The sequence below is a fragment of the Hyaena hyaena genome, unplaced genomic scaffold (assembly GCF_003009895.1).
Source record: "Hyaena hyaena isolate Hyena2069 unplaced genomic scaffold, ASM300989v1 scaffold_226, whole genome shotgun sequence".
Lineage (NCBI taxonomy): Eukaryota > Metazoa > Chordata > Mammalia > Carnivora > Hyaenidae > Hyaena > Hyaena hyaena.
The window spans coordinates 1,780,709-1,804,508 of NW_024080858.1; positions in this window are offsets into that span (position 1 = coordinate 1,780,709).

Here is a 23,800-nt window from a genome sequence, read left to right on the forward strand (position 1 = left end):
GAAGGATGTCTTTGTAACACAAAGGTCTAAAGTCCGATTCCACAATCAAGAGCACTTCATCGAGTGTTTGGAGTTTCAGGGCACTCCCAGACCTTGAAATCCTCCCATATATCTCCATTTCAGTTCTCTAGCACTCATTTAATTTCGACCACTGTGGTGTTTATCTTTTATGTACAGTTCAGAATATGGGTTGTGGAATCAGACAGATTGTTCTAACACTGGCTCCACTACTACCAGCAATTTGACCTATGGTGATTTGCTTTGCCTCTCTGTGCCTTGGTCTCCTAATCTGTGAAATAAAGAGGATAAAAATCCTTATTTAGAAGGATTCTTCTGCATGTTAAATATAACACAATTATAGCACTTAGTGCCTTGAGCATAGCATTCTCTAAGTGTTAGCTATGACTATCATTATGAGACTTGGTAAGGTTAAGAATTCAATTCATACTACAATTTGACAACAGAATAAATCTCTGGCCACATTCAGTCCTGCAGCTGCCTGAGTTAAGGAATCATTTTAAATGGTTTTAGAAAGTCCCATGTCTCTAAATGTCTTTAAGGCATGACAATAATTTGAGTTTTTAATTTTTTAATGAGTTAATTTTTCTGTTTCAGTTCTATTTCATAACGAAATAAGGTCATGATTCATTATATTATATTAGAAATAATAGAGTTTATTGTAAAAAAAATTACCACTACAGATACGTATAAGTAAGAGAGTTAAAATAAGATGAAAGCTCTTTACCCTGAGGTAACATTAACATTTTGGTGCATATTCTTTCATGCATCTCCATATACATCCATGAAGTTCTATGAGACTGACTCTCTCCAGGAGCCCCAAGGACTCGATGCTACAGGACTCTCAACTTCAAGTCTCAAACTTTCCTCTCGTACAAGAGGAACTAAGTCTTATGCTCATTTTCTCCACCAATATCTTCAAAGAGCAGGCCTGAGTGGATCAGGTCATGATCTCACGGCTTGTGAGTTCAAGGCCCATGTTGGGCTCTGTGCCGACAGCTCAGAGCCTGGAGTCTGCTTCAGATTCTGTGTCCCTCTCTCTCTGCCCCTCCCCTGCTCCGGCTCTATCTCTCCTTCAAAAATAAATAAACATTAAAAATTGTATAAATATATATCTTTAAAGAGCAGAGGCCATGTGTGTTACACATGTGTGAAATAGATATGTATATATATAGATGATATAGATATAAATATATATATAATATCACATCTTTTTATTCCATTCATTGGTCGATGGACATTAAACTCTTTCCATAATCTGGCTATTGTTGATAGTGCTGCTATAAACACTGGGGTGCATGTGCCCCTTCAAATCAGCATTTTTATATCCTTTGGATAAACACCTTGTAGTGTAATTGCTCTATCATAATGTAGTTCTATTTTTAATTTTTTGAGTTTGGAATTGTGATGCCTCCAGCTTTGGTTATCTATTTCAACATTATTTTGGTTACTTGGGGTCTTTTGTGGTTCCACTCTAATTTTAGGATTATTTGCTCTAGCTCTGTGAAGAATGCTGGTGTTATTTTTATAGAGATTGCATTGAATATGTAGATGACTTGGGGTAGTATAGACATTTAAACAATATTTTTCTTCCAATCCATGAGCATGAAATGTTTTTGCATTTCTTTATGTCTTCTTCAACTTCTTTCCTTAACTTTCTCTCATTTTCAGCATACAGACCTTTAACTTCTTTGGTTAGGTTTATTCCTAGGTATCTTATGTTTTTGGTGCAATTATAAATAGGATTGATTTCTTGATATTTCTTTCTGTTGCTTCATTTTTGGTCTATAAGAAATGCAACAAATATCTGTATGTTGAATTATATCTTGCGACTTTGCTGAATTCATGTATCAGTTCTAGCAGTTTTTTGGTGAACTCTTCTGAGTTTTCCACATAGAGTATCGTGTCATTTGTGAACTGTGAAAGCTGGACTTCCTCCTTGCTGATTTGGATTCCTTTTATTTCTTTGTATTGTCTGATTGTGGAGGCTACGACTTCCAACACTGTGTTGAATAACAGTGGTAAGAGTGGACATTGCTGTCATGTTCCTGACCTCAGGGGGAAAGCTCTCAGTTTTCCCCCACTGAGGATTATATTAGCTGTGGGTATTTCAAATATGATCTTTATGACCTTGAGGTATATTCCTTCTATCCCTACTTTCTTTAGAGTTTTTCCTCAAGAAAGGATGCTGTAATTTGTCAAATGCTTTTTCTGCATTTATGGAGAGGATCAGGTGGTTCTTAGCCTTGCTTTTATTAATGTGATGCATTAGTTTGATTGATTTGTGGATATTGAACCACCCCTGCAGCCCAGGAATAAATCCCATTTGATTCTGGTGAATCATTTTTTTAATGTAATGTTGGATTCGTTTTGCTAGTATCTTGTTGAGAATTTTTGCATCCATGTTCATTAAGGAGACTGGTCTGTAATTCTCCTTTTTAGTGGGGTCTTTGTCTGGTTTTGGAATCAAGGTAATGCTAGCCTCAAAGAATGAGTTTGGAAGTTTTCCTTCCATTTCTATTTTTTTGGAACAGCTTCAAAAGAATAGGTATTAACTCTTCTTTAAATGTTTGGTAGAATTCCCCTTGGAGCCATCTGACCCTAGACTCTTGTTTGTTGGGAGATTTTTGATTACTGATTCAATTTCTTTACTGGTTATGGGTCCGTTAAATTTTTTTATTTCTTCCTGTTTCAACTTTGGTAGTTTATATGCTTCTAGGAATTTGTTCATTTCTTCCAGATTGCTCCATTTGTTGGTTTATATAATTGTTCATAATATTCTTTTATTATTGTTTGTATATTTGTGGTGGTGGTTGTGATCTCTGTTCTTTCATTTGTGATTTATTTATTTTGGTTCTTTCCTTTTACTTTTTAATAAATTTGGCTAAGGTTTATCAATGTTGTTAATTATCTTCAAGAACCAGCTCCTGGTTTGCTGATATGTTCTACTGCAGTTTCTTTTCCCCCCAATATCATTGATTTCTGCTCTAATCTTTATTATTTCCCCTTTTCTGCTGGTTTGGGGCTTTATTTGCTGTTCTTTTTCCAGATCCTTTAGGTGTAATGTTAGGTTGTATATTTGAGACCTTTCTTCCTTTTTTATTAAGGGCTGGATTGCTATATACTTCCCTCTCATGAGAACCTTTGCTGCATCCCAGAGGTTTTGGACTGTCTTGTTTTCATTTTTATTGGCTTCCATGTACTTTTTAATTTCCTCTTTAATTTCTTGGTTGACCCATTCATTCTTTAGTGGATGTTCTTTAATCTTCAAGTATTCATGGCCTTTCCAAATTTTTTCTTGTGGTTGATTTCTGTTATAGACTATGAGTTTGGAGTTCTCTTTTGTCTAGTAAGAGAGCAGATGCAGAATTGAGTATGAGAAAGGCTCATTTCTGGGAGGAGACAAGAGCCAGAACAGGAGTTTCATCTGTGTATTTACTGAGCTCACAAGATATTACCTACGTGGCAAACGTAAAGAAAACAAGATCTTAAACGAATGAGGAGAAAATCTGACAGTAGTCATTACCTTATCTGCCTAGGAAACAAAAGGTCTGGGGGCAAGTGGAGTTTGTGATCAAAGCACAATAGCATATTGGCACCATATAGAAGGTAATTTCCTGCAGGTGATATAACAAGTTACTCATGATCCCATTACAATATCTCGCTAGCTAGCCTTGGACATTTTTGCCCCATGGTGGTGGCTTTCTGCTCTGAGCTTTTTCTAACCCATCATGTAGAGTAAAACTTATTTCCCCATAGATTTCAAGTTTCATAGCATTGTGGTCTGAAAATATGCATGGTATGATATTGACCTTTTTGTACTTGCTGAGGGCTTATTTGTAATCCAGTAGGTAGTCTATTCTGAAGAATGTCCCGTGTGCCCTCAAAAAGAATGTATATTCTGCTGCTTAGGATCAAATGTTCTGAATATATCTGCTAATTCCATCTGGTCCAGTGTGTCATTCAAAGCCATTGTTTCCTTATTGATTTTCTGCTTAGATGGTCTGTCCATTGCTGTAAGTGGGGTATTGAAGTCCCCTACTATTATGGTATTGTTATCAATGAGTTTCTAGCATTATTTTTTAGTGTAGTTTGTGGTTGAAAATTGGTGAATAAAATGGTACCACACACAAAAAAAGTGTATCTTCCAAGGAATAACTTGCCTTGCAGTAACTGTCATCTGCATTTCAGTCTCCTCTTCCTTCCTTGATGAGGACATAAACCTTCACTGCACGAAATTGTAATAAATTATTTACTTTTAGTTGCCATTAATTATATAAACTAGTTTTCATTGATCAATTGATATATGTTTCACTATTCAATAGGGGATCTTGGTTTGAATAATAAAATCATAATTTGTTGCCTCAAAATTGATGGAATTAAAAAATATTATAATGAATTTTCATCTATACAAAGTTTTCAAAGATGAAATTTCAAGGATGAAAATTACCAAGCAAGGTATAGGAATATTTATTTACTTGTTTTGCCACTATTGACTATAGGCTGCCAGATTCTTTTTATGAATATTAAGGAGACTATCTATCTGCAGTCTCTTCTAAACTAGATAACAAATCCCAGATTCCCCCCATTTTTGTTTCTTGCAAACCATTTCCTATTATTGTCTGTATTAACCAGGAATTTTGCTCATAAAAAGGGAAAACAAATCTTGCGATCATAGCAAAATTGTGATTTTCTGGACTAATATAAGAGGTTTAGAGAATTGAATAGAACCCAAAAGCAAGAATCAAAGCTACAGAGTCAGTCTATCCTGAAATTGTAGCCCAAAGTTGCTGGGCACTACCGCCACCACTTGATCATTGAAAGCGCCATTGGGTCTGACTTTTGCGCCATTAATCCTAATCATCTCTTAGTCATTGTCTCATTTGGTCCCCATTAAAATTAGTGGGTAAGACAATGTCAGGGGTTGAGCTCAGATCTTGTGCTTGGGTACTGACTACCATATTTGAAGAGAAGTGTTTCCTCCCTTTAGGTTTCGTAGCGGGCAATTGGGCACTGCATTTTTTGGGTATTGTACCCCCGGGAAAGAAAGGGAGAATTCATGTTGGAAACTCAAAAGGAAACACGTAGACTCTATAATTGCCTTTATCTTAGAAGTCATGATAAACCTAGTCATAAGGAAGCAAATCTCAGGGGAGATCATTTGCGGTGGAAAAAGAGAAATGTAAAGTAGCACATATGACAAGAGGCAGCTTCATAAGAGATATTTTGTGTAGGGATATCTGGTAAGTTTCTTTAGCAGAGATCCTATTACTTAAAAAGTTATTTTAATTGTCAAAAGCTGGTAGGAAAACAAAAGAAGGGATTTAATATTCAAATAGTGCACTCATCATGCCATGTGGAAGCCAAGTGATATGATGATTCCCCGTGTGAACAAAGTTTGAAATATCAGTTTAATATTCATATTGTATGGGTGATTTTACTTCAGGAAAATGATGACATTTGCCATTTTAAATCAATTACTTTAAATTATTGTTAATACAATTTTAATTAATATTAATGTGGTTAATGAAACTTCCAATTAATATTAATGTTGATGCAATTTTTTGTTTTTGTTTTTGTTTATAAGTTACTTTTGGTTTCATAGTTATATGAGAGGCATAAGAATATAGGTTTTATATCCATTTTTATGTTTGTGCTGATCTAGATCTAAGGGGCAATACATTATGCATTTTAAAGAAACACTACTATTTCCTAGCTTTGATTAACATACATACATACTTATCTTTATTCCAAATACCATTAATCAACACACAGGAATACTTTTCTAACATCCTCTTATTATTATGAAAATAGAAAAAAAAAACTATCATTTTTGTATTGCTACCTTTGAGAAACTCTCATAGGGAGGCAGTTCAGCTAAATGGTTAAGAATTCAAGTTTTCTGGGAAGCTGGGTGGCTCAGTTGGTTAAGCATCCATCTTCGGCTCAGGTCTTGTGAGTTCAAGCCCTGTGTCAGGCTCTGTGCAGACAGCTCAGAGCCTAGAGCCTGCTTTGGATCCTGTCTCTCACTCTCTCTCTGCCCCTCCCCTGCTTGTGCTCTGTCTCTCTCTGTCTCTCAAAAATAAATAAATGTCTAAAGAAAAAAAAGAATTCAAGTGTTTGATTCAAAGAACTTTAGGAACTTAGGAAGGAACTGGGCCTTTGGTTTCATCCTTTAGAATAAGGAGCTAATAAATAATAATTACCTCACTGGGTTACATAGCAACCCACCAAATCACACCTATTATATAATAGGTATTTGATGAACAGTGGATATTACTGTTAACTTGGGAATTATACCTTAAGAAATGTAAGTATTGTTTGAGGAGATCTTTTCTGGGATGCTTGTAGTTGTGTAATATTAGGAGAAAATAGTGTTTAAATTCTCAGAAATTAGAATTAGTCATTCAAAGAAAGCAGCTGACCATTCAGGGAGGATTATTAAAGGAAAGGACATGAAAGTGACAAGTTTCCGTGTTCAGTCAAAATCACTTTAGAGCCACCTAATGTTCCATAGCCAAGGAAATCTGGTTCATGAGTATTTATTCTCTTCACCATCTTGTTTCTCTTCCATTTCTCTCTCATCTTATTCTCTCTCTCTCTGTCTCTCTCTTAAACACCACAAGTACTGTTACCAGACCAAAGTGGGTCTGCTTCTTGGTGAGTTTGACAGAGATTGCATCAAAGAGAATTGCCTTACAAGGTCATCTTTACCTGTGCAAGTACTGGAGCACTGGGAATAATTTTGAGTGCCTCTCCAAGCCAGAGGAAAAAGGTTAGGCGGAGGATGAATATTCAGAGGGAGATTTTAACATCAGTATGAGGCTCAGGTGGGGCGCCTGGGTGGCTTAGTCGGTTGGGCGGTCCGACTTTCGCTTAGGTCATGATCTCGCGGTTGTGGGTTCGAGCCCCGCGTCGGGCTCTGTGCTGACAGCCAGCTCAGAGCCTGGAGCCTCTTTCGGTCTGTGACTCCCTCTCTCTCTGACCCTCCCCTGCTCACGCTGTCTCTCTCTCTCCTAGAAATAAATAAAACATAAAAAAATTAAAAAAAAAAAAAAGAATGAGGCTCAGGCCCTTTTTGATTCATCTGTGTTTGTGTCTTCCTCAAATGTTTCTTGTTCTGTTCCAGCAGTTTGCTAGTTAGTTTCTCAAAGGTAAGATTGACAGATAGGCAGAAGTTTCTAAGGGCTTCCTGAGTTCTGGAGGTCAGTTCTGAGTTCAGAGGGTCAGTCCTGAGTTCAGGAGGTGAGGCAGGTGACAGCACCCCTCTACACATCTTCTGTTTCCTTCTCAAATTTTGTATTACTGTTTTCCATAGCAAATTTAGACCATTAAAATAATGATTTTGGTCAGCTCTATTCTCTGTTCACCAAGTGTTAGTAACAGAAATTTAAAATTATTTTGCCAAAAGTCTTCTTTGCCATTTTCCCTTACTGCCCACACACATATGTGACACATTTTTGCTTTGGCTGCTGCTACGAGTGCAAGAAGAAATCAAAGGACTTTAAGCAAGTGGATTCACAGCTCAAATTCACAAATCAGTCCTCTACTAGGGAACATGGAGTCCATGTATCTAGAACTCTATGATGGGAGCACACTGGGTCAGCCACCAAAACCCTATTGAACATAAGCCAATGATGTGAGCTACACATTAGAATAAGCTGAGCATTAGAAAAGAAAAGAAAAAAAGAAAAGAAAAGAAACGAAGAAGAGAAAAGAGAAAAGAAAAGAAGAAGAGAAAAGAAAAACTAATACTTGACTTTTCTTTTAAAATGTTTATTTATTTTTGAGAGAGAGAGACAGAGTACAAGCAGGAGAAGGGCAGAGAGAAAGAGAGAGACAGAGAGACAGAGAATCCAAAGCAGGATCCAGGCTCTGAACTGTCAGCACAGAGCCTGACACGGGGTTTGAACCCAAACATCTCGAGATCATGACTTGAGTCGAAGTCAAAGTCGGACACTCAAACGACTGAGCCACCCGGGTGCCCCTACTTAACTTTTAATCCACTGAAATTCTGATTTAGTTTATTTGGAGTGAGACTGGGCTTCTATCTTTTTAAAGTTCATCCAGGTGTTTTTAAAATTCAGCTTTGGAAACCTTTACCTCATTGGTATCTATTGCCGTCTACACTATGTAATTAAGCCATCATGGAACACGTCTTCCACCAGAGAGCTGATGGCTATTTCACTGGACACACTTGATCTCTGATGGACATTTATCACCTATTTCACCTGGGACATATAGCCCACAGAATGCACATCGCAGTAAACAGCAAAGACAAGTAAACCAGTAAAACGATGGTGATATACCTAAAGCAATGCCTCAGTAATTTCTGAGAAGAAGGAAAATACAGTTACCAGGTAGGAATGTGATACACAGGATTCCTGACGTCAGGTGGTGTGTTCTGAGGAGGCCTTGAATGGTTAGAGTCCCTTCAGTTCTGTGATCCTGTGACTCTTAAGTGTCTGCAGCCAAAAAGAATGGTAATGGGGTTAAGGAAAAGACTGGAACCACAAAGAGAAAATTGTGAAAGTAGAAGCCTAGGTTCTCATTTCCCACTTGTATTTCACTGGGGGACCTTGGCAGATGTCCGAATTGATTTCTCTTGCAATTCTCTCTTTCCTTCATGGCCGACAGACTCTTGGTGAAAATATCTAAATGGATTTCCCCCATTCTCTTTACCTTGTTAGTATTCCTACCGAGACTCTACCGTGCTAGGAGATCTCAGGGGTTCAACTTTTCCAAAATACTATTTGCCACCGTACAGATGCAGAATTGACATCTATTTACTTGTCTCTGGTCATCGTAGAGAAAAGTTAGAGAGAGAGAAGCTAGTTCTGGCATATCAGTAGAAAGCTTCATCCCCCTTATTACCTAAATATCTCCTTTGACTTCAACCAGTTGGAAATTTGCTTAAATTCCAATTCATATCAACATTTGCAACTTTTTTTTTTTTTTGGGCAACATCTAACTGCCCATCTCCATCTGGAAGTCCCACAGTAGAAATCTTGCCTGTTTGTATTTTTTTCCACTTTTCTAGGACCTAAAGCCAGAAAGCTATGTGGTGTCTATGCTTTTTTATTTTTCCTTAAGCCATTGACATTAATCTATCACTGCTATGTGTCCTAAGTATCCTGAGACCTGTGCACTTCTCACCTCTCTCTATCTCTATGTAGAGGCCTTTATATATGCCACCTCAGTCTCTCTTCTGAATCCCTGTGACAGCTCCCTTCCTGATCTCCTTGTCCTTAGCTTGGCTCTCTGCATTTTTCATGCAGACATTTTTCAGGCTGTGGTCAGAATTTTTAAAATGCAAACCTGATAATACCACTACTCTGGTACTAACCCTGCAATATTTCCCCATTTGTCTGGATAGAATTAAACTTCTTTACCAAGGACCTTGAAACCCTCCTTAATGTGTCCCCTGATAATCCTTTGCAGCTTTGTTTCTAGTCTGTATCCCTTCTCATATTCTGCATTTCAGCCAGACTGGATTGATTTTACTTCTCCAACCACTGAGTCTCAATTCCAGGTCTTTGTATGCACACTATTCTCTCTACTTTAAACATCCTCTTTCTTTGCCTGATGTCTATCATCTTTCCATCTTAGCTGGTACTTTCTCCTATCAGGCACCAGTCCTAGAACTTGTCATCAGCTAACTGCCTCTTTGTCAGCATTTCCCATGTGCCTGGAAATTGCCTGAAAGTGTGGTTTATATTTTGCTTGTCCAGCACTGTATTCTCTGCATACAGCAGTGGGTAACACACAATATTACTTGTATCTGATCCACAAATGACTAAAATTTTTATAGGAAACACCTGCCTGGCTCAGTCAGTAGAGCATGAGATTCGACCTCAGGGTTGTGAGTTTGAGCTCCACATTGGGCATAGAGTTTACTTAAAAAAAGGAAGAAAGAAAAAGACTCTAATAAGTCCCCATTCCTTCCTTCTCTGAATTAAATGTATTTACCTCAATTATGAAACTTGAAAGGAAACCTTAAATATGCATAATTATATTTTAATCCTTTTGCAAATGACTTTCTCCTTATTGTTCTTCAGCTCACACACTGATATTCCAGTCTGAAGTATGCACGGTATTTTCCAGCTTAACAGCTTTTGATCCAAAGGATCAAATATTACTCTCTTTACTAGCATGAAATTAATCTTACAATTTTAATAATTCTATGTATTCAACAAACTTTCTCTATTACCTTTATCAGAAACCATTAAGAGATGTAAAAGTATTTTTGCTAGCTGACACATTTAGTTATCATTTTGGATACCTGTTTTGGAATCTGTGATATTCTTGAGTTTATTTTACCAGTATGACCAAGACTCAGTGTGTTTCCTGATGACGCAGCCACGGGATTCTGCTAACACATTGAAATAATAACAGTATTGCAAATTTGCAAACCTTCATTATGCATTTCCACCAGCATTTCTTTGGTATCAAGTATGTACCAGCCACTAGAAGCAGGCAAGCGTCTGTGGGACATCAGGAATGCAGAGTAGCATTGCTCTGCGACAAATATAGTGGAGTGTGGTCTGCTTTTCAATGAGGTAAATCTGGAGTGGGGTTACATGACCCTAGGCCACCTTGTTGCGTATCAGTACAAATCATGAAAATAGCACTCTTACAGGCAGCTACACCAGCATGGGATTTTGGTGGCCACTTTTTGGGAAGATGATGTGAATATAAAGTAGAGCCACCAGGAGCAGCAATGACAAAGCACTTGGCAGCCTTCAGAGACTTCTCCACAAGAGGCTGGAGACAAAGGAAGAGGAGAAAAGTGACTTCCACCAGCAGCTGAGACGGCTTTCATATGAGGACTTGGGGGGCACAGCTTGAGACTTTAAGTAATAACTGGTGTAAGCTCCCGCTCATTTTTTCCCGGCGAACGTTACAATCAGACTGAACATGTTTGTACCCAAAGTGTTACTTCACAGTTATTTCTGGATTGTCATTCTCTGGAAAACACAAGTTATTATTCTTGTGTTTGGTTTCTCAGGGAGATTTTTTCTTCCTGACGTTATATGCTATGTACAATATCTATGTTGTAGATATTATCTCATTTATTATAGTCCTAAAGGGTTGGAATTAGCCAGAAATACTTGTTTTTACATTGGAGATAGAAAGATTGATGCAGACAAAGTCATTGTGTACAGTCATATGATACTCTCAACCAGTCATCAATCAGAAATGAAGCCAGGCTTCTCCCACTTCCTTTTTAAAATTATTGTTTATCTATTTTTTTTTTTAAGAGAATGCAATCAGGGGAGAGGCAGAGAGAGGAGGATAGAGGGTCCAAAGTGGGTTCTGTGCTGACAGCAGCGAGCCCTTTGTGGGGCTTGAATTCTCGAACCGGCTCAGAACCTGAGCTGAAGTCTGACGCTCAATTGACTGAGCCACCCAGGTGTTCCCCGGCTTCTCCACCTTCTGACCATACTATCTCTTGACCATGACTATACAGTCTGTGGGCAGAATGGTGGACAGATATCCTAAATCTTGATTGTTTGTGCTTATTTATTTTATTTTAATCTTTTATTTTTCTTTATTTATTGATTATAAGTTTATTTATTTATTTTAGAAAAAGAGAGAGAATGGGGCGCCTGGGTGGCTTAGTCGATTGAACGTCCGACTTTCGCTTGGGTCATGATCTCGCGGTTCGTGGGTTCGAGCCCCGCGTCGGGCTCTGTGCTGACTGCCAGCTCGGAGCCTGGAGCCTGTTTCAATCTGTGACTCCCTCTCTCTCTGACCCTCCCCTGCTCATGCTGTCTCTCTCTCTCCTAGAAATAAATAAAAAAAACATTAAAAAAAAAAAAAAAAGAAAAAGAGAGAGAGTGGGGGAGGAGCAAGAGAAAGGGAGAGAAAGAGAATCCCTAGAAGGCTCTGCCCCATCAGCACAGAGTCCAGTGCAGGGCTCCAACCATGAGATCACAACCTGAGCTGAAGTCAAGAGTTGGAGGCTTAACTGACTGAGCTACCCAAGTGCCCCTTATTATTATTATTTTTTTAAGCAGACTCCACACCCAATGTGGTGTTCAATCTCACGACTTCAAGACCAAGCCTCTCACATTCCATCAACTGAGCCAGGCAGCCACCCCTACTTGTGGTTATTTAAATTCCCAGTAGCTAGTAGACAGCATACAGTTCCATGAGTTAGCAAGAAAGTTCAGTTTCCACTGGTGGCCATGATCCTCTGTTGTGTGATGTTTGTCCCTCAGCCACTCTGGGTTCCATTTCTTCCTTTGTGGATAGATAAGATGCTTGGGCCAAATCAGAGACAGCTGACCTGAGGTCTGTGGTTCCCTGCCCTTCCCACCCCAACTGTCACATCACCCATGAACTGATTTCAGGGAATTGACAAATGTAAATTTGTGTGCAATAGGCTAAACATGTGCAGTTTTCTAAGCAGAAATTCAGAGATAATAATCAGATTCAAAATGTCTATGATAAAAATCACTGACCACAAATTCACAAAATGAGGATATATAATTTCAAAGGCCCTAATTGACTTAAATACCTATAATTCTGTGTATTTTAGGGTTAAATGTGATATGTAATGAGGAAAGCCCTTTCCCAGTGTAACTTCTAAGTACTAACGGTTATAGGATTTCAAAACAAATAGCCAAAAGCCAATCTTCAGAGGGATGGGAATAAATATGGGAGAGTAGTCCATGGTATTATTACATCTGAATGTGTCAGGGATTCTAGCACTTTGAAATCTCTTCCTTTGTTCTATTTCAGGTTACATGTCTACATTTCCTTTGTGGGAATGTCTGAGGAATTGTTGAATCTACTGTTTTGCAGATGTGTGGGTGCTCTAACTTCTCCCAATATGTTAATGTTTTAAATTAAAGAAATGTTCCTGAGAAGACCAATTTGGTTGAGATCCCAATATGTGAAGTTCATGTGTTTGGTTACAAACTCAATAATGTGCATCATGTTGAAATCATGAAATTATTCCAGAAGCTGTATATGGCTTTGGGGGAAAAATATTTTGGCAGCAAATAAGGGAGTTTCCTCAAAATTTCTGAATGCTTATATTATTCTCAGTGGGAGACTGCTAACAGGGCATTTGGAACATGTCCATCTTTGGAAAGCTAGGGAATTCTTACCATTATGCACATGGGAAAATATTAACGTTTTGTTGTTGGGAGGATACCGTGAAATAAATGCTAGTCTAGCTGGTGGTCAGGGACAGCTTGAATGATTAATTTCTTTCTCTTCAGCCCCAGAATGGCTTACATGCACATTCCAGTGCAGACAACTTGCCTTCAAACCTCTCTTTCTAGGCAACAACAACAATACCAGTGATTGTAGCAGTGTCAAGGCTTGAACCATTGTTCTAAAGTCCTGACATTCTGGGCTATCAGTGGCAGCTCTTTCTCCTTTATTACTGTTCTTCCTTTCTGGCCTATCACCTCTTCAACTCATTTTTCAAGCAGATATTTTCTGGATTTCTCCCTTTCTTTTCATTTCCACAATCACAATCTAGTCTTAACTCTGCTTCATCTCTACTACGGTTTCCTCTCTAAATGTTCTAACATTCCTTTCCATAATCTCTTCTCTGGGAAGTTAACTTATACTGAACAGTAAGAATCCTCTTTCTCATTTATTCTTGATCTTAATATACATATTAATATTTTATGTGTATATACACATAAAAAATATACACATTTTATGTGTATATTTACTTATTTCAGGATTCTTTAGTACTTACTTGTAAGTAAATACAATTTATAAAACTTTTATTTTTTTCTTTCCCTGCATGTACCTTCTTTCTTTCACAGTAGATTTGTCCAACCTACATATTCTACAAAGTGCCTCACACTAAAAAGAGAATGATGATGGAAGAGAGCTGTGGGGAACCTGGGTGGCTCAGTCTGTTAAGCATCTGACTTTGGCTCAGGTCATGATTTCATGAGTTCCAGGTCTGCACCGGGCTGTCTACTGTCAGTGCAGAGCCTGCTTCAGATCCTCTGTCTCTTTCTCTCTGTGCCCCTCCCCTACTCACACACTCTCTCTCAAAAATAAATAAACGTTAAAAAAAAAATCCTTTAACATTGAAGGGAATCACAGCTTTGTAGCTTAAGCAAATGTGTAGATAATTACTCTTCTCTTCTTAGCACTTGTCAAAATGATCATTAATTGATTTATTGTTTAACTCCCTCACCAGGGAATAGACCATGCTGCCAGTTCAATATTCTTCCCAAAACCTAATCCAGTTCTTGGCACGTAATAGGGGAGGAATGCATATTTGTTGAATTAATTACTGAATTATAGCTAAAACAATCATATTCTAATAGTGACACATCCAAACTTCAGGGGAGGCAACTAGGCTCTAGTTAATTCTACATAGAAAGATCAGAGGTTTCACAGAAAAGACCATGTCCAAGCTAAGACTTTTAAGAATCAGTAGGAGATTGGGTACCTGGGTGGCTCAGTCGGTTAAGAGTCTGACTTCAGCTCAGGTGATGATCTCAGAGCTCATGAGTTTGAGCCCCACATTGGGCTCTGTGCTGACAGCTCAGAGCCCAGAGCCTGCTTTAGATTCTGTGTCTCCCTATCTCTCTGCCTCTTCTGCTCACACTCTTAACTCTGTCTCTCTCTCTCTCTCAAAAATAAACAAACATTTAAAAAAATTCAAGAATCAGTAGGAGTTGAAGAAAACAGGTTAAGTTAAATACTGTCACAACAAACTACATACAGGAGATGTTAGGAGATAGAGCCGGAAAGAGCTGTCTTCTGTAAGCCAGCATTTCCGAAATTGCCTTTTGAGGACACTGGCCTTGCCTGTTTTTCAGAGAAAATAATTTCTCATGCGCTGGTCAATGTTTAACCATCTCCTGAAAAAATGGAAAGTCCTGATCTGTACCACTGGCTGGGAATGGATGCAGAACAGCATACCATTTTGTAGTATTTCTACTGTACAGATAGATACAAGAGCTACAAGTAACTCCAAGAACATAAATAGGAGCAGCATGTAGTGACTCTTTGGGAGGAAAAATAAGCTTTCCCTCTACCTTCTGAATAATAAAACAACAATAATAGGGGTGCCTGGAAGGCTCAGTCGGTTAAGTGTCCAACTTCAGCTCAGGTCATGATCTCAAGGCTTGTGAGTTCAAGCCCCATGTTGGGCTCTGTGCTGACAGCTCAGAGCCTGGAGCCTGTTTCGGATTCTGTGTCTCCCTCTTTCTCTACCCTTCTCCCACTCATGCTCTGACTCTCTCTTTCAAAAATTAAATTAACATTTAAAAATTTTTACAAAACAGCAATAGTAATCAAATTTACTATTTTCTATTACTTTCCTTTTCTTCTTAATTCCTTAATTCCTGTGGAATGCCTGCTCCAAATCATATTCTATCTTTTCAGAGTTCTGCTTGAGTCACAGTTTTTTCAAGAAGTTTATTATTTTTTTTAAAGATTTTATATTTTCTTTTTTTAAATGTTTACTTATTTTTGAGAGAAAGAGAGCAAGTGGGGGTGGGACAGACAGGAGGTACAGAGGATCTGAAATGGTCTCAGCACTGAGAGCCAAGAGCCCTATGCAGACCTTGAACTCACCAACCATGAGACCATGATCTGAACCAAAGTCAAATGCTTAACGAACTGAGCCACCCAGGCACCCCACAAGAAGTTGTTTTTGTTTGTTTATTTTCAGAAAATTGTCTACTGGTTGTACTTATGCCTATTACCCTGATTTTCTATTTCAGTCTTTCCAATTCTTATCCTTATAATCTCTACTTGCCTAATAATTCAGTTTTTTTCTTCCCGATCATACCATTTACTGGAAAACTGTATTTGTAAACACAAAATGTAGTTATAACATACATTTGTGTTCATGCTTTTCTCACCTCTGCTCTAGTTTGCAATCTCACAGTAGACTCTGTACCTTCCATAATTTTACAATTCTAATAATGGCTGTAGAGAATTCCATAAAGAGGTTTGCCCACAAAAACACTGTATTCCTAAGCTGAGAAACTGGTAATTACAGAGAAGAATAGCACAAACATTTAGAATGCTCAGGTGTCCTTTACAGCTTAAACAAGTTTGTGAACCAGAGCTAGAAGCCAATATAAGGGCAGATTTTGACAATTCCTTGGAATAATTCTGAATCTATATAAAGGTTAGCTAGAGCAGAGGGTTGGCTGTTACCTGTTAATATATCATCTGAACCTGGGGCTCCCTGGGAGTGTGCCAAAGAACAAATAAAAGCGCCTTTGCTTTCTTATTTACTGTTTAACCTCCTCCTCCCCCTCCCTGTCTTTTCTCTGCTTCTTTCTCTTCCTTCTTTCTTCCTCTCCTTCCCACCTCTGCTCCTGTTATCCCCTTCTCTTTCGTTTTGTTAATTTCAACATGGCGCTGAATAATTTTGTAATTCTAATGATACTCTAGGGATTATAGAAATAGAACCATCAACTTTAAAAATAAAAGTGGAAAGGATTCCAAAATAAGGCCAAATGATTATCATACTGTTTGCGATGGCCAGCGCATTTCTTACTATTGGATTTCTTGATTTATTTCCTTAGAACTTTGAGAAACATGGCAAGTAGCTCTAAGGCTCCTATTCTTACCTAAACTTTTAGAAGTGTAGACAACCTTCTATAATGCTGCTATGCTTAGTAATAGAGAAATGGTTCAGCCTGTTCATGTGCATATGCTTTTATGTAGAATGTCTACTAGGTATAGAATACGTTTAAGAATTTTTCCAACAAATATGGCAGTATAAAATTAGAATATTTATTTTACTACTGAGTAAATTTATATATTAGCTCTAGAAGAAGTTAGAAGAGCCATATTGTTTAACTGCATCTACAATATTACAAAGAAGAAAAACTTAAATGCACTAAATGGCTTGCTGAAGGTAAGAAGTAGAAAGCAATTATATTCTCTTGTTAGAACTATGATATTGTTCAGTAATATAATTCAGTGCTTTTAAAGATTATTCCTTCTGTATTCCCTAAGAGATTCTTGTGATTTCTTCCCTTGACTTTTGGAGTCTTATTTCTTCACTTCACCCTCTTTCCTTTTTAAAAACAATTTCTCCAAAAAAGGAGTGTCTGGGTAGCTCAGTTGGTTAAGTGTCTGACCCTTGATTTTGACTCAGGGCATAATCTCACGGTTTATGAGACAGAGCCTGGCATCAGGTTCTGGCTGAGAGTGCGGAGCCTGTTTGGAATGCTCTCGTTCCCTCTCTCTGCCCCTCCCCCACTCACTCACACACACACACACACACACACACACACACACTCTCTCTCTCTCTCTCTCTCTCTCTCTCCTTCTCTCTCTCCCTCTCTCTCTTTCAAAGTAAATAAACATTTAAAAATAAATTTAAAAATTTTTCCAAAGGAGAAGAAAACCCTCCCTGACCCTGCATGGCTTACTGGAGGATGAGTTTAAGGTGACCTCAGGGGTGACTAGGGAAGGACAGAAAGCTGGCATGTTCCAGGAGAGAGAATGAACGCTGGGGAAATCACTTTAGAGTGACATGTCTTCTCAGTCCTCACCTCCCTTTTCTGTCATCTTTTCCTTCCTGCCTAGTGGTCTTAAAGTCATTTGGCAGCCTCTCTCATGAGAAAGGGTTAAGGAATGTATTACTATTCCTAGAGAATTTGCCCTTTTTAAAAGGTGACACCTTGGGGCACCTAGGTGGCTTAGTCGACTTCGGCTTAGGTCATGATCTCACGGTTTGTGGGTTCAAGCCCTGCGTCAGCTCTGTGCTGACAGCGTGGAGCCTGGCGCTTGCTTGCTTCAAATTCTGTGTCTCCCTCTGTCTCTGCCCCTCCCCCAAGCTTGCTCTTTCTCTCAAAAATAAAATAAAATAAAATAAAATAAAATAAAATAAAATAAAAAGGGTAGCACCTTAACATGTCATTCTGTCAGTGTTATGTAAGAGCGTAAGACTGGTCAAAAATAAGCACTTAAATGGACATCACTCTTTCAAAATCCAAGATATTTCATTGAATGCATGATGGTTAGGAAAGAATGTGGAGTCCAATTCAAAATGTATTTTTTTAAAGAAGACAATCTGTTAATAAAGAGGCCCAGAGAACAACTGTAGCTAGATGCTATATTCTGACAGCAGAGAAAATGGACATGCCAGCAAAGCTGGGCCAGGACCCTACAGGTGATAGAATGGTCCCATCCAAAAGACACCCCTAGTTAAAGGAATTCTATTAGCGCTGCCTGAGTGATGGGCCTTGATTTTACTCTCCAGTTGGCAAAATATATTAAGCAACTCTCTTTACACATTGGAAAAAGGCAGCACAGGACCCCGATCTTTGAGAAAGAGAGCAAATGAGGTGTGCCCTGCAATCACTTTTATCTTTTTGTCTTTCTGGATTGCTCCACTGGGAGAGGCATCTGAGCAGAGGTTGGGATTTCACAGATTCCACTGAGGGGACAGATTCAAAATTCATATAGGTTGAGGGCCTTCAACCCTTGTGGCAGACCACTCATAAAGAAGCAGAAAAAGAGCTACAGAACCTTGTACACCAGTACCTTTGAGTCTGTTGGGGATCCTAAGTTGTGCATAAACAGGACAAAACTCCATGAGGCCAGGCAAAGAAATACCAGAGAGCTCATAAATTTCTTCAACACTCAGGGCTGAGAGGCTTTCAAGTTCCAAATAGCTAGAGTACAAAGCCTTTATTAAGAAGAACAATAAAGAGGGCGCCTGGGTGGCTCAGTTGGTTGGGCGTCTAACATCGGCTCAGGTCATGGTCTCCCAGTTCAAGGGTTTGATCCCCATGTCAGGCTCTGTCCTGACAGCTCAGAGCCAGGAGCTGCTTTGGATTTTGTGCCTCCCTGTCTCTCTGCGCCTCCCCTGCTTGCACTCTGTCTCTCAATAATAAATAAATGTGAAAAAAATAAAATAAAAAGAAGAGCAGTAAAGAAGAGAGAAGATACAAATTGCTAATATCAGGAATAAAACAGAAGTTATCACTCTAAATCCTAATAGTGAAGAGTAATAAGGGAATATGAACAATGTGATGCCAATACATTTGGTGACTTTAATTAAATGGACACATTCCTTGAATGATACAAACTACTGTCAACCAAGAAAGGAAATAAAGCTGGAAAAGAACAAAGGCTTCTATTTGTGGCTTGAATTATAATTCAGGGAGCCTAAGTCCTAGTAGAAACCAGAAAAGTATTCTGCCTGCAGGGTGAAAGCAAAGAGTTTTTATGGGAAACGGGAAGGAAGGCAATTATATGACTTGGATAAAAAGGAGAAAAAATTGCCAGTTGGTACTAAGAGGCTGAACCACTTTTGGTTACATATTGATTGGCTGTTCTCTTGGTGGTCATAAATGAAGCTATTCTGGCATGAATTCATTAGCTATTCTGTCTTCAGAAAGTCCACAAGCAACTGTCAGGAAGTCTGCTGTGCTGTTGACTTTTATAGACAAATGCTTATAAAACAAGTGCCTCTTTTGGCCCAGCCAAGGATCTTTTTGCCCAGTTCGAATTCATTAGCCATTTGCTTTAGAAAGGAAAGTGGAGCTTTTCTCAAAATAGAGTCTCTCGTATCCAGAAGACTTACACAATTCCACGTGAGCAAAACTGACACAAGATGAAGTGGAAAATCTGAACAGCCGTGAAGCTACCTCATCTTGAGATGACACTTTAGGCTTTCCATTCTTCCTGGTTCAGGATGTTATTTTTATGTTTTTTTTTTTTAATTTATTTATTTTGAGAGAGAGCAAGCATGAGAGAAGAGGGTCAGAGAGAGGGAGAGAGAAAATCAGAAACAGGCTCTGCACACTGTCAGCGTGAAGCCTTATGTGGGGCTTGATCTCATGAACTGCCAGATCATGACATGAGCTGAAATCAAGGCTCTATCGCTGAACCAATGGAGCCACTCAAGGTGGTCCCTTGGTTCAGGATGTTTTGACTGAGGCAACAGGGTGGCTTTCCTGAACAAAATTCAATGTAAAGACCATAGCATTTTATATAGAAATATATAAAACAGAGTGCCTAGAGATGAAGACACCAAGGCAGAGAAAGTGGAGCGATAATAATGCAAACAAAATCCCCTCAGAAATCCTTCAGTGAAGAGTCAACATGATAAAGGAACGCTTGTGGGGGAGACTGAGGAATAACATTCAGAGATAATAAAACTATGACGTGTATTGCTTGGAATCAAGCCAATAGGAGGAATACACTTGAAGTTCAAGAGATAGTTCATAAAGTAAGGATGGAGAAGAGTCAGGTGACAATGAGATTCTGAGGACAGGTAAAAGGGTTAGTTTTGAAAATAGGAGAATGATCTTTCATTGTGACAACATTGAAGTGGATAGCAGGAAATAAGGTAAATTTTTCAGATAAGAGAAGGAGGAAGTGGATAAAATGTATTGTTAATGGCTTGAATCTTTTCAATGAAATAGTCTCTGGGTTTGAGTGTAGGGTGTAGGATTCCACTAGAAGAATGTGGAAATTATTTAAGCTAGCTTCTAGGGTAAATAGAAGAAAAAAAAATGCTTATTAGTTCAAACCTAGTTGGATTTACTTAGCATGCCTTTGAATGAGTACAATCAGCATAGGGGGTATGAGAATAAAGGATATCACAGAATTAACCAAAGATAGGAGATTTTCCTGGCTCATGTGACAAAGTGTTAGTGGAACAAAGGATTCTAAATTGATTTATGGACATCCCTGTAATGATTTACCATAAAGTCTAAGGTATGACAATAAACATGGCACTGAAATACAGAACAATATAAGAGCTTAGAGAGGAAGTTCTCTGAAATGTAATACCTTCTCTCTGTGAGGCAAGATGTTCTTGTTTATCTTGTGTTGTCATTTGATGTATGCTCCAACCATAGAATCTTGTTCTTTTAACTAAAAATTAGTATTGTTTACTTTAGAATATTCTGTTGCCACACTAAAATATTGAGTCATGCTTAATACCTTCAATAAAGGTAGCCTATTAAAATAAATAGCATCCCTCACACTCAGAGAGATGCTCCTTATTGTAAATGTAAATTGTAAAGGTACTTTATTTTAAAGGCTGAGCTTAATTTTCCCTTTAATGTTCTCAGTGGACACTCTGTATAAAAAAGATCAGTATTTCTTCTTTAATGCCTCTAGGACTTACTGTGATAGATATTAGAGAAACATGTTATATTATAAAAAGGCCTACCAGCTGTTCAATCACTACTCTGCTTTCTCTTTACCAAGATTAATTATATAGCTATAGCTATGTAATGTTTTTAATATCCCTAACAATCTATTAAGTTGAATCACACGAAACTTCCATTTTTATAGGTCATAAATGGTTATATATTCACAGTTTCATATGCTTCAACCTAATATTTCAAATTTTACTTCTCTAACTCTGAAAATGCTAGAATTAGATGTAGAGTCTGGATATTAGTGAGTGAAGACTTACAGCTTGTATATGCGGCAAACTAGTTTCAATATTAAACGTTTAATGATAGTACAATGCTAGCATTACTGCCTTTAAAAGGAAGGAGCACAACTAATTTCTTAAGATGATAAGTGTATGGTTTTTGTAGACTATAAAAAATCCTCAGATTCTCATAGTCATAGTCTTCTCCCTGTCTTCTATTTCTATTGTGTTTTTTCCTCCTTAGGTCTCATATGCAATTCTTATTTCACTTAATTTCTTCCCAACCGACTTCAGTTTAATATTAGAAGACCAAATCAGCTTGCCAACCTAAAGAAAATGTGTCATTTTATTTATGCATCTCAAAGAAAAAATGGATAGTCTCCGAGGTAGGCCTGCATCTCTCATTGGTGCCTCTGAAATGGACATGACAAGGACTCTCTACTGCCCTGGTTTGTGAATCGGCATGATGTGCAAATGAACAGTTAGCTGCTCTGGGCAATAGCAGAGTAGGATTGGACTTCAGGCAGTGCAGGTCTTGAAGTCAACAGTCTGGCCTGGCGTTACTGGGTTCTCTTCTCAGAGCATCACAAAGCTGACATCAAGGTGTATGCTGGGCTGAGGGGTCATCTGCAGGTTCCAGGGAAAAGTCTGCCTTCCAAGTTCCTTCTAAGTTCATTTTTGTTGTCGGCATCATTCAGTTCCTTGTGGTTATAGGACCAAGGTCCCTGACTCTTGCCAGGTGTTGGTTAAGGACTTCTCTGTGGCTTTAGAAACTGCCTGCAGTTTCTGGCACACTATCAGTCTTGCTATCTTCAACTCAGAAATAAAACATTGGAATCCTTGTGCTTCTTAATTTTGTTTTTAGAGAGAGAGATGGAGGCAGGGGCAGAGAGAGAGGAGAGAGAATCCCAAGCAGGCCCCTGCACTGTCAGCTAGAACCTGATGTGAGGTTCCAACCCATGATCAACAGTGAGATCATGACCTGAGCCAAAAATCAAGGGTTGGACACTTAACTGATTGAGCCGCCCCAGTGCCCTTCCTGCTTGTGTTTCTAATCTTTGACTTAGTCCACTGCCAACCCTTTTTTGCATATATAAAATTTAGCGGTGAAAGCTGAAAGCCCTGTCATACTTACCAAAGCTCAGAGTAAGTCATTTGAGATTATGTGTGGCTCTGATTGTTCTATTACTGTGTCAGTTTTCAGTTTAAGAGCAGCTATTCCAATGTAATGATGTTGATGAATATAAGAGAAACTCATCTAAATTGATATCTTCTAAAAAAATTGATGATATATGTTCTGAAGTTTGTGTATCAACTTTTAGATTAAGATCAAATCCTTTGAAAAATTGGTATTTTCTTCCTTTTTATCTTAGAACGCGGTTTTCCAATATCTTTCACAATAAGTCCTAGATACATTACAGAAGAAATATTGTCCTTTTCTATACAAACTATCTCATCTATTTTGACTTTGTCCTTATAACTAACTCATGCTTTTAGGAATCATTTATGCCAATGAGGTCAAAGACCATTTAGATTTCTTTTGGCTTATTTCCTAACAAATATTGGCCTATGAATGTGCAATTATATTTCCCTAGTTCTGTTTCTAATTTTCTTACCTAGTTTTTTTTTTTAGGACAAAATCTTTTCATGTTGAATTAAAATGCCAGGTTGAATTCAGCTAAATCTTACTGATAACCTTATGAGGGCTTAATAGCATGTATTATCCCTTTCTACAGTAAAGAGGTTAGTTGAAAACATCAATTTTAAAATTAATAAGGTTTACCAATTTAATACTATTTTATTTTATTATTCTATTTTATTTTAGAAAGAGAGTGCAAGCAGAGGAGAGGGGCAGGAGAGAGAGACAGAGAGAATCTTAAGCAGGCTCCATGCTCAGCATGGAGCCCAATGTAAGGCTCAATCCCATGACTCTGGGATCGTGACCTGAGCCAAAATCAAGAGTCGATCGCCTAATCAACCGAGCCACCCACACACCTGAACAACATCTTATATTACTTGTTTTTACATAGATAAATAAAAGAAGAAAAGATATTAATTTCCCACTTTTGTTTTAGAAAAGGAATGAGTTTCTAGGGGCACTTGGGTGGCTCAGTTGGTTAAGTGTCAGGCTCTTGGTTTCCGCTCAGGTCATGATTTCATGGCTCGTGAGTTCAAGCCCTGCCTCAGGCACTGTGCCAACAGTGCCAAGCCTACTTGGAATTCTCTCTCTCTCCCTCTCTTTCTGCTCCTTTCCTGCTCACACTCACTCTCTCTCAAAATAAATAAATAAACTTAAAAAAAATAGGAAAGGGGCACCTGGATGGCTCAGTTGGTTCAGCAACCAACTTCGCTCAGGTCATGATCTCATGGTTCATGAGTTTGAGGCCCCGCGTCAGGCTCTGTGCTGACAGCTCAGAGCCTGGA